Genomic DNA, 11,795 nt, shown 5'->3' on the forward strand with positions numbered 1-11,795 from the left:
AAAGCTGCGTGTAAGAGTGCGTGTAATGTCCTCTCCTGCGGGTTCAGGCAGCACAGTTGCTCTTGGCTTAAGTGCTTCCTGGCCTTCCTTACTGTTTCCTGTGTGTTTCATGATTATGCAGTGGATGGCCGACAGTGTGGAAGTTTACATTGTTCTGTGACTGATACTGTTCATCTTCTTTTAAATAGTGTTTATTATATTAAGTAATTGTATTTCTTACAAATCAGTTTAAGCCTTTGTAGTAGAGATTGATTATTTTCTCAAAGACCAGACAGTAATGACTTTGGGTTTGTGACCACATGGTCTTAGTACTCTGACTTCTCAACCAGATACTGTAACTTGAAAACAGCCATAGGTTATATATATAAATGAATGTGTTCTAGTGTGACCTCACTTACAAACACAGTGTATTTACCCACATGGATGCAGCTCTGGACACAGGTTTCAGAAGTTTGTTTTGTAGACTTTGTTAGAGGAGGTTTGTGGCATCTTTTTTTCTAGGACCAGGTGTCTTGTCCCATATAGGAGTCATTCCACCTCCACTTCCTAGTTAAAGCTTGATCCATCTAGAGCATCTCTAGGCCGCTTGACATCTCCTTGATTTGGCAGGCACTCTCCCAGAGCTGGCTGAATGAAACGCAAAGGAACAGCACTTTGTGTGAGCTCTGTCCACTGTTCAATTTACAGTGCTGCACTCGTTTCTCCTCACACACGGAATTTCATTCACCATGGATAGACTCAGCCCAGTGTTTACCTGAAGATTCAGACAGACCCCAAACTCTCCTCTCTAAAACACTCCTCTAAATCTCTCAGATTTCCAACTTTGTCTTCTGTGCTCACCCAGATAAGTTTGGGTGAGATATACTCTCTAATATACAGTTAAAAGAATGTGTTCAGAAGGGCTGGAGAGATGACTCAGTGGTTAAGAGCACTGGCTGCTCTTGCAGAGGTCCTGAGTTCAATTCCCAGCAACCACATGGTGGATCACAACCATCTGTAATGGGATCCGATGCCTTCTTCTGGTGAGTCTGAAGACAGCTACATTGTATTCATATACATAAAATAAATAACTTTTTAAAAATGTGTCCAGAAGAACAACAAAAAGCCCCAGGGCTTCAAAACTGGTTCATTTTATATCAGACTCTTAGACCCCCGCGTTTCAAGCATCCTTCTTGCAGAAGTCACTGTACTCAATGGTTAAGTACCTTTTTAAACATTTCATGAACTGTCTAGTCTTGGAGGTGTCTAATAGCAGGTTGATCTCCTCTTAGTCCTACTCAGGCTTGGTTTCAGGCTGGCTTCTCTGGTTCTTCATCTTAGAGCTTCCAGTCCTAGGAGAGAGGGTGTAGCAAAGCAAGTAGAGCCGCTTACATCCCCAACTCCCATGACCGACTGTTAGTGCCACCTACATTCAGAGCCGTCTCCCTGCCATATTTGATCCTCTGTGGAAACACTCTGACAAACACAGTAGCAGTCTGCTTCACTAACCATAAGCACAGCAGTCCAGTGCGGTTGATGATCAGAGCTAACCAGCTCCTTCCTCCATTACTCCAGTAGACCCTGTGTACTCTGTTGTACATATGGGTTTCACAGGTGGGGAAAACAGAATAGTATAGAATGGCCCACGTGTGTGGCTCGAGCTTTCTCTTGACTTGTACCCTCCTGAAACTAAGGGAGTTGTTGGAGAATAATGGTCCACACACACCCCCTACCCTGCCTTATACCCAAGGTTCATTGCTATCCATGGCCTTCTGAGGAAGAGACATATTCAAACAAGCAGCAGAAAAGGGTGAGCATACACCCCAAGAGATCCAAACTTAACCTCAGAGGTACCTATTACAATAATAAAATGTATTTGAGTCTCGTCTTCACCTAGAAAGCAGTGCAGATTGTACAGTTCATTTTATCTAGCTGGCATTTGTTTTAATATAAACACATATTTCTTAGACCCATCATTCTATGACTTGATAGACCTTTTGATACCTTCTGGATTGCACACACATGTGCGTCAGAACAACGTTCAGAAATTGTCTCCTTTTGCCATGGATTTCAAGGATCCAATTGAGGTTGTCATATGTGTGTTGCAAGCACTGTTATGCACTGAATTATCTTGGTGCCTCTGGAGCTGACTTTTATAACTGTGGTAACCATTAATTCCTGATTTTTAGTTACACCATGATAGGTAGCTTTGAGGCTATAGCCATTGGATTATTTATCACATAGATATGCAAACCTTACTTTTACTTTTAGAATGTTTTCGTGTGACCCTACTTAGTTCCTATAGTGAGACATAATCCTGTGGTGACTAAAGCTACGTATAATTGTGTTACGTGTACGTACACACATGGACGCAATGGTATGGCGGGGAGAGGTTGTGTGTCACAGCATATGAGGAGCTCAGAGGACAACTTTGTCAAGTCCTACCTTTGTGTTGGTTCCTTGGATTGAACTTGGGTTTTTAAGTATATGTGGCAAGCACCTTTTACCACTGAGCCATCTTGCTGGTTCCTATGGTGCTGTGCCCCAAACCCTTCCTCTTGTGGGATCCAGGGTACCCTGGTTAGTGTCCTTTTTTCAAAGACAGTTACCCTCTGAGGTAAGCTTTTTTCTGTTAGCCCAGAAAGGTTTTTTATTTGAGGCTCATAATATTCTAGTGTTCAGTCATCATGGGTAACAAAACAGTGGTTTCCCTGTTACTTGGTTCCCTCAGAAAACACTGGTTTTCCTTTGCTGTTCTGCATACAGTACCTTCTCCAGGCAAGTTCCGCTCCCCTGCAGCACCATCTCCATTGGCTCTTCGGCAACCAGTGAAAGCATTTAGTAACCATGGCTCTGGTTCTGGTAGCCAAGAAACTACCCAGTTCCCACAAACCACCTCCTCACCTGGGCCTCCCGTGGTGCAGAACACAGCCCCAGCAAACCCTTCCAGCAATATCAACAGCGCCACTCTAACCAGACCTGCAGGGACAACTGCAATGAGGAGTGGCCTGCCCCGGCCTAGCGCCCCTTCTGCGGGGGGCATCCCAGTGCCTCGCAGCAAGCTTGTCCAGCCTGTTCGAAGGTGAGTGTGAATGTTGTATTCAGCACGGTGAGTATGAAAAGCAGCAGCCTGCAGTCAGGCGTGTCTGCGTTTCATTGTCAGTGTGGAGACAGGGCGGGCCCACCTCCTTAAAACAGCATTACCTCCTTGTTCAGAAAAGTCTTCATTTGGGCATTGTACAAGTTTGGTTCAGATTAAATTTGCTCAAATGCCTAACATAATGAAGCACCTCAGGCAACTTCTAGGACAAAGGGGTTAAAGACACTTGAGTTGGTTGTGATAGTTGTTCATTTGAGAACAACAATAAAGATAATATAAGCACAGGGGATTAAGAAAGCACTTGCTGTGCTCCCTGAATAGATGCGGTTTAAACTGGTGCAACTCAGAACTCTGAGTTTTTAATAAGTGTAGAGATCCACCTTCTACTCCAGAGATTCTGAGCCCCATTTTGTCGTTTAATCTTGAAATTATTCTGATCCCGAGGAGGTTGTGACCCATACCTACATGATCTCCACCCTTCAGGAAGGGGGTCAGCATCGTCAGTAAGGTTAGGTGTCAGCTATAACTAAACTTTCTTTTCTTAAAAGAAAAGTTCCAATCTTGTATTTAAACTGTGTGTACCTATACATACTTCATGTTCATGCAAATGTTTTCCATTTCCAGACTCGGTAGGAGAACACGGTGGCTTAGTGTGCGGTGCACTTCTTACCGTGTCTGGCTGTCACAGCAATAAGTACTCTACTCTTTAGAGGAATATGTTGAGGTTTAGTGAAATAAAGTCATTTCCCCGAAGACGTACAACTAGTAAGACATCAGTTACAAGTTTGTCTGACATCAAACACTTTCCTTGTCCAGTGCCCCCACACTGCCTGCCAGTCTGCAGCGGGGACACTGGGCCTACACTGTCACGGTCATTCTCTCGCCTCACAGAACAGTGTTGGCTGTTTGTGTGTTAGGAACTTTCTTTCCTCTTTTTTTAATTCCACAGGCACATCAACAAAAATGGGTTAGAGGACTCATCTTGTATGTAGTAACATTCCAAAGTTTTAAAGTTGCCAAGTGAGAAAAGGTTGTTCAGTAGTTGTTTAGAGCTTAGTAACTCCCTGAAACAACCCTCATGAGACAACTGTGGGACACTGTGCCACCTGAAAAAATAATGAAGACATGTAACAAATCATATGATAGCTTTCTGTACAGACATAAAAAGTCATAAAATTCTTTGATTTCAGATCTTTGCCAGCTCCTAAAACCTATGGTAGCATGAAAGATGACAGTTGGAAAGATGGCTGTTACTGACCAGCAGAGATGAGGACACATGTCCACAGCTTCATGGACACCCCTTCACCAAGCTGAAACCAACTTTTATATGCAGACTCTTCAGATGAGACTCTTGGGTTTGCAAACTCCCAGCCTCTCTGTCTTAATAGCACAACTGACGGAGACGAGGAAGCAGCACTTTAAAGCCACGTGACATCGGATGTGTTTGGTAATCATGCAGTCCCTCTCCATGGGCTCACTTAGCTTTGTTCACTAGAAACACGGTTCATTTTATTATTTGACAGAGGCCAATATCTGGGCAAATACCTACTGGATGCCAAAGAGAAATGCCCATTTGTAAAGAGAGTACCTGTGTACATGGAAAGATGGTGAGCCTAGGCTATCCAAAACCTCGCCTTCAACCTACTCTGCTGTACAAATAGTATCAATAAATACTGTGTTAACAAGAACTAGTATTCTGACTAATTAAATTGTCTGATTAGCCCTTCAGGATACAGTAAATTATAAAGATTGGGAGAGAAAAAGGAAAGACCTGAGCTAAAGACTTAAACTGTCCTACTACCTGTGTTTAGGAAAGATTTATAAATTACTTTTGCAAGCTCACTGGGAAAAGTACCTTACAATTTAAACATAGTTCCATGTAGCCATGTCCAGATGGTGTCCCAGTGCACGCCCACAGCCTTGCATCAACACCTCAGACTTGTGTGTACCTGTTTCTGATTGCCAGAAGGGCTCACTGTCAGTTGTACAATCTCTAACTTTGTAGTTCCTGGCTCAGGAAGGACGGCCTTTGCCATTGAAGCCAACTCACTCACACGCTGTTTTCTGTCACGCAACTAAAGATCTCGTTTCCATCCCCAGGTTTCTATGATGTGAAAGAACAGTTATATGTGTCTTTGTTCTTGACAAAATAACACCTCAGAACTTACAACCTGGAATAAAACCATATCATAAGAGGAGGGGAAATCTATGCACTTAACTATAAGAATCTCTGGTGATGACAGTTGTATTGTTGCTCGTAAGCGGCAGAACGGTCTGTTATGTGGTAGTCGATCCACTTTAAACTGAATAACTGTATGAAGTATCTTTTTAAAATACTGTCCCTTTTAACTTAGATTCTGCCTTACATCAGCGTTTTCATTGTTTGGTAACAAATCATCCAACTCTACCTTGCTAAATACTTGCTCTCTGATGGCGTATGTGTGTATATACCCCTTGTTGCTCTCTGATGGCGTATGTGTGTGTGTATATGCCCCTTGTTGCTCTCTGATGGCGTATGTGTGTATATGCCCCTTGTTGCTCTCTGATGGCGTATGTGTGTATATACCCCTTGTTGCTCTCTGATGGCGTATGTGTGTGTGTATATGCCCCTTGTTGCTCTCTGATGGCGTATGTGTGTATATACCCCTTGTTGCTCTCTGATGGCGTATGTGTGTGTGTATATGCCCCTTGAGATCAGCTGCTTTGTTTTTATCGGATTATTACCAAACTATAACTCGATCTGACTTCTCATTTTTTTATAATGAGGTCTGTTTTTTAAATACTTAATCTGGACAGTTTTAAATATTGGCAGTTGGGTCACATAAAGGCTGGGGGATTTGAACTCGTTTCCTGTAAGTAGAGGATGTTCTGTAAGGTGCAAGTAGAACTGCAGAAAGAAAGGGAAGGAAAGTTTCCCGCTCAGGAAAACATTGAGTTGATGATAACAGAGACCCAGTCTGGCTGACCTGACGCTGGACCAGCAGGGAGACACAGAGCTCGCTAGCACAGGCAGCGCCAGTGCCGGAGCTAGAGTGTAGAATGGAAGACATTGTGTCCTTGCATTTGAAGGGATGAGAGGGAGAGGAGGGTGTCACAGCTACCCATAATGATGAACTAAAAACTATTGTTTTTCCTAGGAAGATGGAACATGTGCTTTGGCGCAGTGTGTCTCATAAGTGACAAAGAAGTAGCCGCTGTCTCTGTAGAGTCACATATGCACACAGCAAGCAGGTCTCTGTTCAGTGTAACAGTTGAAAAAATAATAAATGCTGCAATCTAATAATTTAAAAGAACTTTAATGAACCATCTATTACATTTTTTAAGTTAGATAATCAGTTTCAAAAGGATATTCAGGTTATTTAACATTGTTTTTAAATGGCTGCATCAGAAAAAAATCTATTTTTTTTTAATTAAACTATTTCATCACTTGTTTAAAAATGTATTTTGGATCTGAGTTTGGTGATATTATTTCGGCTGCTGCTGTACTACCACAGATTATTGGCTTTTGGTTTCCTAAAGAGAAAAATTGCCTTTTTACTAGAAAGCCTTTGTGTATTGCCAGTTTTTCTGTTTGGGAAAATCTAAGGATTGACTGTGGTTAGTCTTACAGAAGAAATGTGGATTTGATGAACTAGTGCCTATGATTTTAACTTATGTTTGATATATAGTAGTAGGGTTGTAAATGTTGATTATTTTGTGCCAACAGCCCAGAATTGTCACTTGTGTGTCAGCAGAAACTACGACCTCTGCGTCCAAAGTTATTTAATTTTCTCAGTGTTTGGATGTTATTTTTTGTAAGTGTGTTAATAAAAGTGTAAAGAATTGGAAAAATATAAATATTCTTAACTCAAGCATTTGCTGAATCATTTTTCTACAAAACTTGTTTGTACAAACTCTCTGAAAAGTTGACTTTTCTCAGTTTTCATACCCTGGAAATCACATTTTGTAAAACTGGGGACCATTCATAATTGTCAGATACTTTTTTAAATTATCTCAGAACATCACTTTTATATATAGATATAAAAAAATTTTTTTGAAAGCAAAGAAAATTAAATACATATGTGGCCCCAGATGTTTGTATAACTCTAGGATGATCTAGACTATGTATGTTCAAATCGACGTAATTCACTGTACAGGTGTCCAGTTTTGACAGTATGATGCATGGTCCTTTTAGATCACATGAAGTTTGATTTGCAAACATTTCTATAGCTGAACTTGTAATATGTGGTTGCCTCCTTAATAAACAGCCTGACCATAATGTTTATTATTAAATCTATATTTTCCAAGTGTTTTATTAATTTCTGGATATGGCAAGATTCCTTCTCTCCCACAACCCCATTACCTACAATTGGTCTTCATAACTTTCTTAATTGTTTTTTTTTAAGCACACACAGACCCAAGACTCACTGCCCTTCAGATCCTGACCCGGAGCTGGGTTGGGTCACTACAGTTGCTCTCCTTTCATAGTTGAGCCATTTGGAGTGATTGTGTTCAACTTCACAATTGGTTTGTTCTTGGAAGTTTTTCATCTGCTCTGAATTGATACGTAGCTAGAAAAGGCATCTGTAAAACAGGAGGTGTTACCTAAAAGTTTTCCAATAGGAAACAGCCTCCATGCGTTCTTAAGCCACATACTTCTTTAGGTGCTCATGTGACTCTTTCATGGGTGGAACAACCGAGGCCTGTGCTTGTCAGTGAGCTCTGCTTGTTCTGTAGGAGATGCTCACACCCGCATCTTACTGACAATGACACACAAAACTGAGACACCCCACATTGGAATTCTTCTCTCCAGACAGCTGAAGACTTAAAGAACAACTTGAATAATAATTGTCTGTATACTTAGGTCAGTTATGAGTGAGAGGTTTGTCTATGCCATGTATATCTCCATGTATTAATGCTCATTTGGGAGCGAGGCATATAGCAGATCTGCCATCCTACTACTGAAGCAGACGAGTGAGTTCAGGGTCAGTCTGCACTACGTACAGTGATGCCGTCTCAAGAAAGAAAAGGCAAGATAAGTGTTAGCAAAGACTGCACAGTTTAAGGAGCACTCTGTAATTTCAAATAGTCCTAAGCAGAAATCTAGGTGGGCTAAATAAGACCGCCTTTACTCACTGCCAGATTTACTACAACTTACTTAAGACTATGTGAACTACACATGAATTCAAACCAACTCTCATATACTTTAGATCACTGTAGAAAAGATTGGTCAGCGTTTATCTGTAGCTGAGGGGCCTAAATTCTGGTGTTCTGCACATGAGGGAATTTCATCGTCAGTAGTAACGTACATCTCAAAATAATTAAAGCTATTTTGAATATTCTCACCACAAGAAAATTGTAAAAATGTTAAATATTGTGTTAAATTATTAACATGCATCAAAACATACCGTAAGTTTTCTATACTTAGGTCAATACATATAACTGTCAATTATGAATAAATTATGATCCATTAATAAAAGGATCATAATAAAAATAGTTTACTATATAAATATTAATATTTAATATATGCCTGTTGCTTTAAGAAATAAACAGAAAGCAATAACTATGAAGACAAATGATTGCCTACAGTTCTACAATTCAGAAATCAGTATTGGGGACGCTGGAGAGATGGCTCAGTGGTTAAGAGCACTGACTGCTCTTCCAGAGGTCCTGAGTTCAACTCCTAACAACCACATAGTGGCTCACAGCCATCTGTAAAAGGATCTAATGCCCTCTTGTGTGTGTGAAGACAGCAACAGTGTACTCACATACATAGAATAAATACATAAATCTTTAAAAAAAAAAGTCAGTATTGGCGCATTTACCAAACATGGTTATAAAAATACGAAGCTGAAGGCTAGAGAGACTCCATTTTTCTCATTTAAAATTCTGAATGCACTCACACTTGCACAGAGGGTGTGACTCGCTGCTGTAGAGAGTTTATGGTGCATCTTAGTTTGTACCCAAACACACAGTCTTCTCTGAGACACACATCATAAACGTTGAGTTTATTGTTGAAAGCTTGATTAGCTCTTATAAACACTTGTTATAGAAATTAGAAGAGCAGGGTGAATCAGAAAGAAAAATCAGTTAACGTTTTTATTCAGTTTCACCTTGGAAATCTGAGGCTGTTTTCTGTCTGGAACTGAGATCGGCCATGCTTGCCAGTTAGCTTTCTGGGCTCTGGAATCATTGAAGACTGCTGTGAGTTACGTAGACTGCTGGTGAGGCAAATGTGCTTCCAGAAACATTATACAGATCTTAATGTAATGTTCATATTCCTGCCCTTTTATTAAATCTTCATTTAACCCTAGCCCAGGCTCCAAGCCATGGATTGACAGTATTGAATACAGTGGCAGTTCTATAACAAAATCTGTCTGTCTGTCTGTATGGTGTCTTCACCCTTCACCTTATTTTTTTGAGACAAGGTCTCACTAAATATGGAACTTGCTGATTGAACTACACTAGGTGGCCAGCCAATCCCAGGGACCTTCCTGTCTCTGCCTCCCCAGTGCTGGGATTGTGAGCTTATGCTGCAGGTTTTTTATGGGATTAAACTCAGACCTTCATGTTTATGCAGCCAGGCACTTTGAGCTATCTTCCCCAAAGCCAAAATACTTTAAAAAGAAAGAACAGATATCATCAAAGAGTTAAGATAGTCTGTGTTAAGAGTTCAACTTTAGAATAACCTAGAGGGCTCCTGGAACACAGAATTCTCTGTCCCACATCCAAGAGTACCAAAGTCAACATCCCCCGAATTCTAAGGTACCTCACTAGTGAATTAATTGGGTTTGAGTTAAAACAACATAAAAAAAACCCATGAGAACCATAAAGGTGGAGTAGGGGGAGACCTTTTCTTCTGCAGGGGATGCTGTACACATGTATGAGCCAGTTCATGAACAGACATAAAATAGGTCTGCAGCCCAAATGCACCATGCATAGAATGTAAGACAACAGTCAGTATCCCTTGTCAGTATCTGTTATCCTGGAGGAGACACCTGCGTGGTGCCCTAGGTACACTCGCTGTTCATGAGGCTAGCACCGCTCCCCTTGGCATTCTCCTAAACTCCCCTCAGAACGTGGGCCATTGTCCGCTCAGGTTTTGCCATTTGCAACCAAAGGGTTTCATTTTTCAAACTGCTCTTAAATGGATGCATAAAATATGTTCAGAAACGTGAAGGTAGCCAGTGATCCGTAAGAATTCTCACTACAAACACCTTGCAGATGAGAGTCCCCTCCACCCAGAAAGTCTGACAGCGCTGGCTCACATCCCCCAAGTTGCAGCTGTCCTCACACCTGACACTAATAATAGAGTTTTGAGCCTCAAGTAAAACCATACAATTTGTGTTTTCTCCTCGATTGAAGGCCAGAAATGGTTTTCTTTCATATTCAGCCACTTAACAAAAACAAGGTTCACCCGTGTCGCCAGTGCCACCATGGTTTGTTCTCACGGCTTAAACATGCTGTTGTGTAAATGCATTCATCTGCCCTTTCCAATAAAGGCAGTTGTTTCTGATAGAGGGCTCTGAAAAATAATGGCACTGCCAAAACCCCACTGAGTGAAATTTGCTGGACAAAAGGCAACTGGGAACACGGGAAGTAAAAGCCGATTGGAGAAGGGAGTCAGTCCACAGCCGAGGGACTTCCATTTCCGCCCTTTCCTCCTCCTCATGAGCTCAAGAACAGCACTCACACCTGCTGCAGCCACAGCTTTGGTGCTGTGAAGCTGGTGAGTCCGTGTCTTCTCTCATGGTGGATGTGGAAAAGCCCTTCACAAAGGCCTTGAAGGCAAGTGCCACCAGCTACAGTGGGTGGGAACCCTGCTCTCTCAGACAGGGAAGGGGGAAGGGACCATTTGTTCTCTCTTGAGAATGGCCAGCGTTATGCAGTAGTCATGATGTGGTATCAACCCAAGGGAAAGACATTTCTGTCCAGAGGAAAGCAGGGGATGCCTTTCTGAGGCAAGAGGCAAGCCCAGAGAAGACAGGGAACAATTCACCCTTTTTTGTTTTGATGTTTTTATTTTTGTTAATGTTTTGAGACAGTGTCTCCTGGCTGGCCTAGAACTCTGTGTAGACCAGAGTGGTCTCAGACTCAGAGGTCCACTTGCCTCTCTCTGCCTCCCAGGTGCTGGGATTAAAGATGTGCACCACCACACCAAGCTCTCTTTTTCCTGTTTCTAATTAACACAAGCTTCAAGCTTCCCCTCTAAATTACGCATATATACACCAGACCTTAGAGAGCAGAGCAAATTTTGGAAACTGAGGTTCCGTTTTTGCCAAGACAGTGGCGTTCGAATGCCTCTTCAGAAGAACACAATGGATAGTACCCAGGTGTGCCAAAAGGATCACGAGGTCTTTTCCGAGAGAGATAGAGAGATAGAGATAGAGAGAGAGAGAGAGAGAGAGAGAGAGAGAGAGAGAGAGCTCTCTCTATATACCTGTCATTGCAGAAGGGTTGGGTTACCCACTCTTATCCCAGCCAATCAACAGTTTCCAAAACAGACCCAACCCTGTTCTAGAAGGCACACAGACAGCTTTACACCAGTAGAAATTGGAGGGAGGGAATCACCAGTAGGACTCCCAAACCCTTAAGCGTCACAGTCTCCCCAGCTCTGGATCTCTACCCAGGGAGCCTGTGAGCTTGCCAGTGAAAATGTTCACTCAGCAGCATGCCATCCCCCTGCCTTTTAATTCTTTAACTAAGGGAGAGAAGCGCCCACTACCAGCTGCTCTCA

General features: G+C 42.0%; 1 long non-coding RNA gene across 1 annotated transcript in view; it reads left to right on the forward strand.

The window, feature by feature from the left end:
* The window catches only part of LOC117701558 (uncharacterized), a 10,582-nt gene extending 3,227 nt beyond the window's left edge, over nucleotides 1–7,355 (forward strand). Inside the window, exons 1-2 of the long non-coding RNA XR_013070231.1 lie at nucleotides 1–3,061; nucleotides 4,270–7,355. The exon at nucleotides 1–3,061 is cut by the window's left edge and continues 3,227 nt beyond it. This is a non-coding gene — a long non-coding RNA (uncharacterized LOC117701558). The remainder of the gene's footprint in view (nucleotides 3,062–4,269) is intronic.
* The last annotated feature ends 4,440 nt before the right edge of the window (nucleotides 7,356–11,795 follow it).

This window comes from Arvicanthis niloticus, unplaced genomic scaffold (genome assembly GCF_011762505.2).
Source record: "Arvicanthis niloticus isolate mArvNil1 unplaced genomic scaffold, mArvNil1.pat.X pat_scaffold_1345_arrow_ctg1, whole genome shotgun sequence".
NCBI classification, from domain to species: Eukaryota; Metazoa; Chordata; class Mammalia; order Rodentia; family Muridae; genus Arvicanthis; species Arvicanthis niloticus.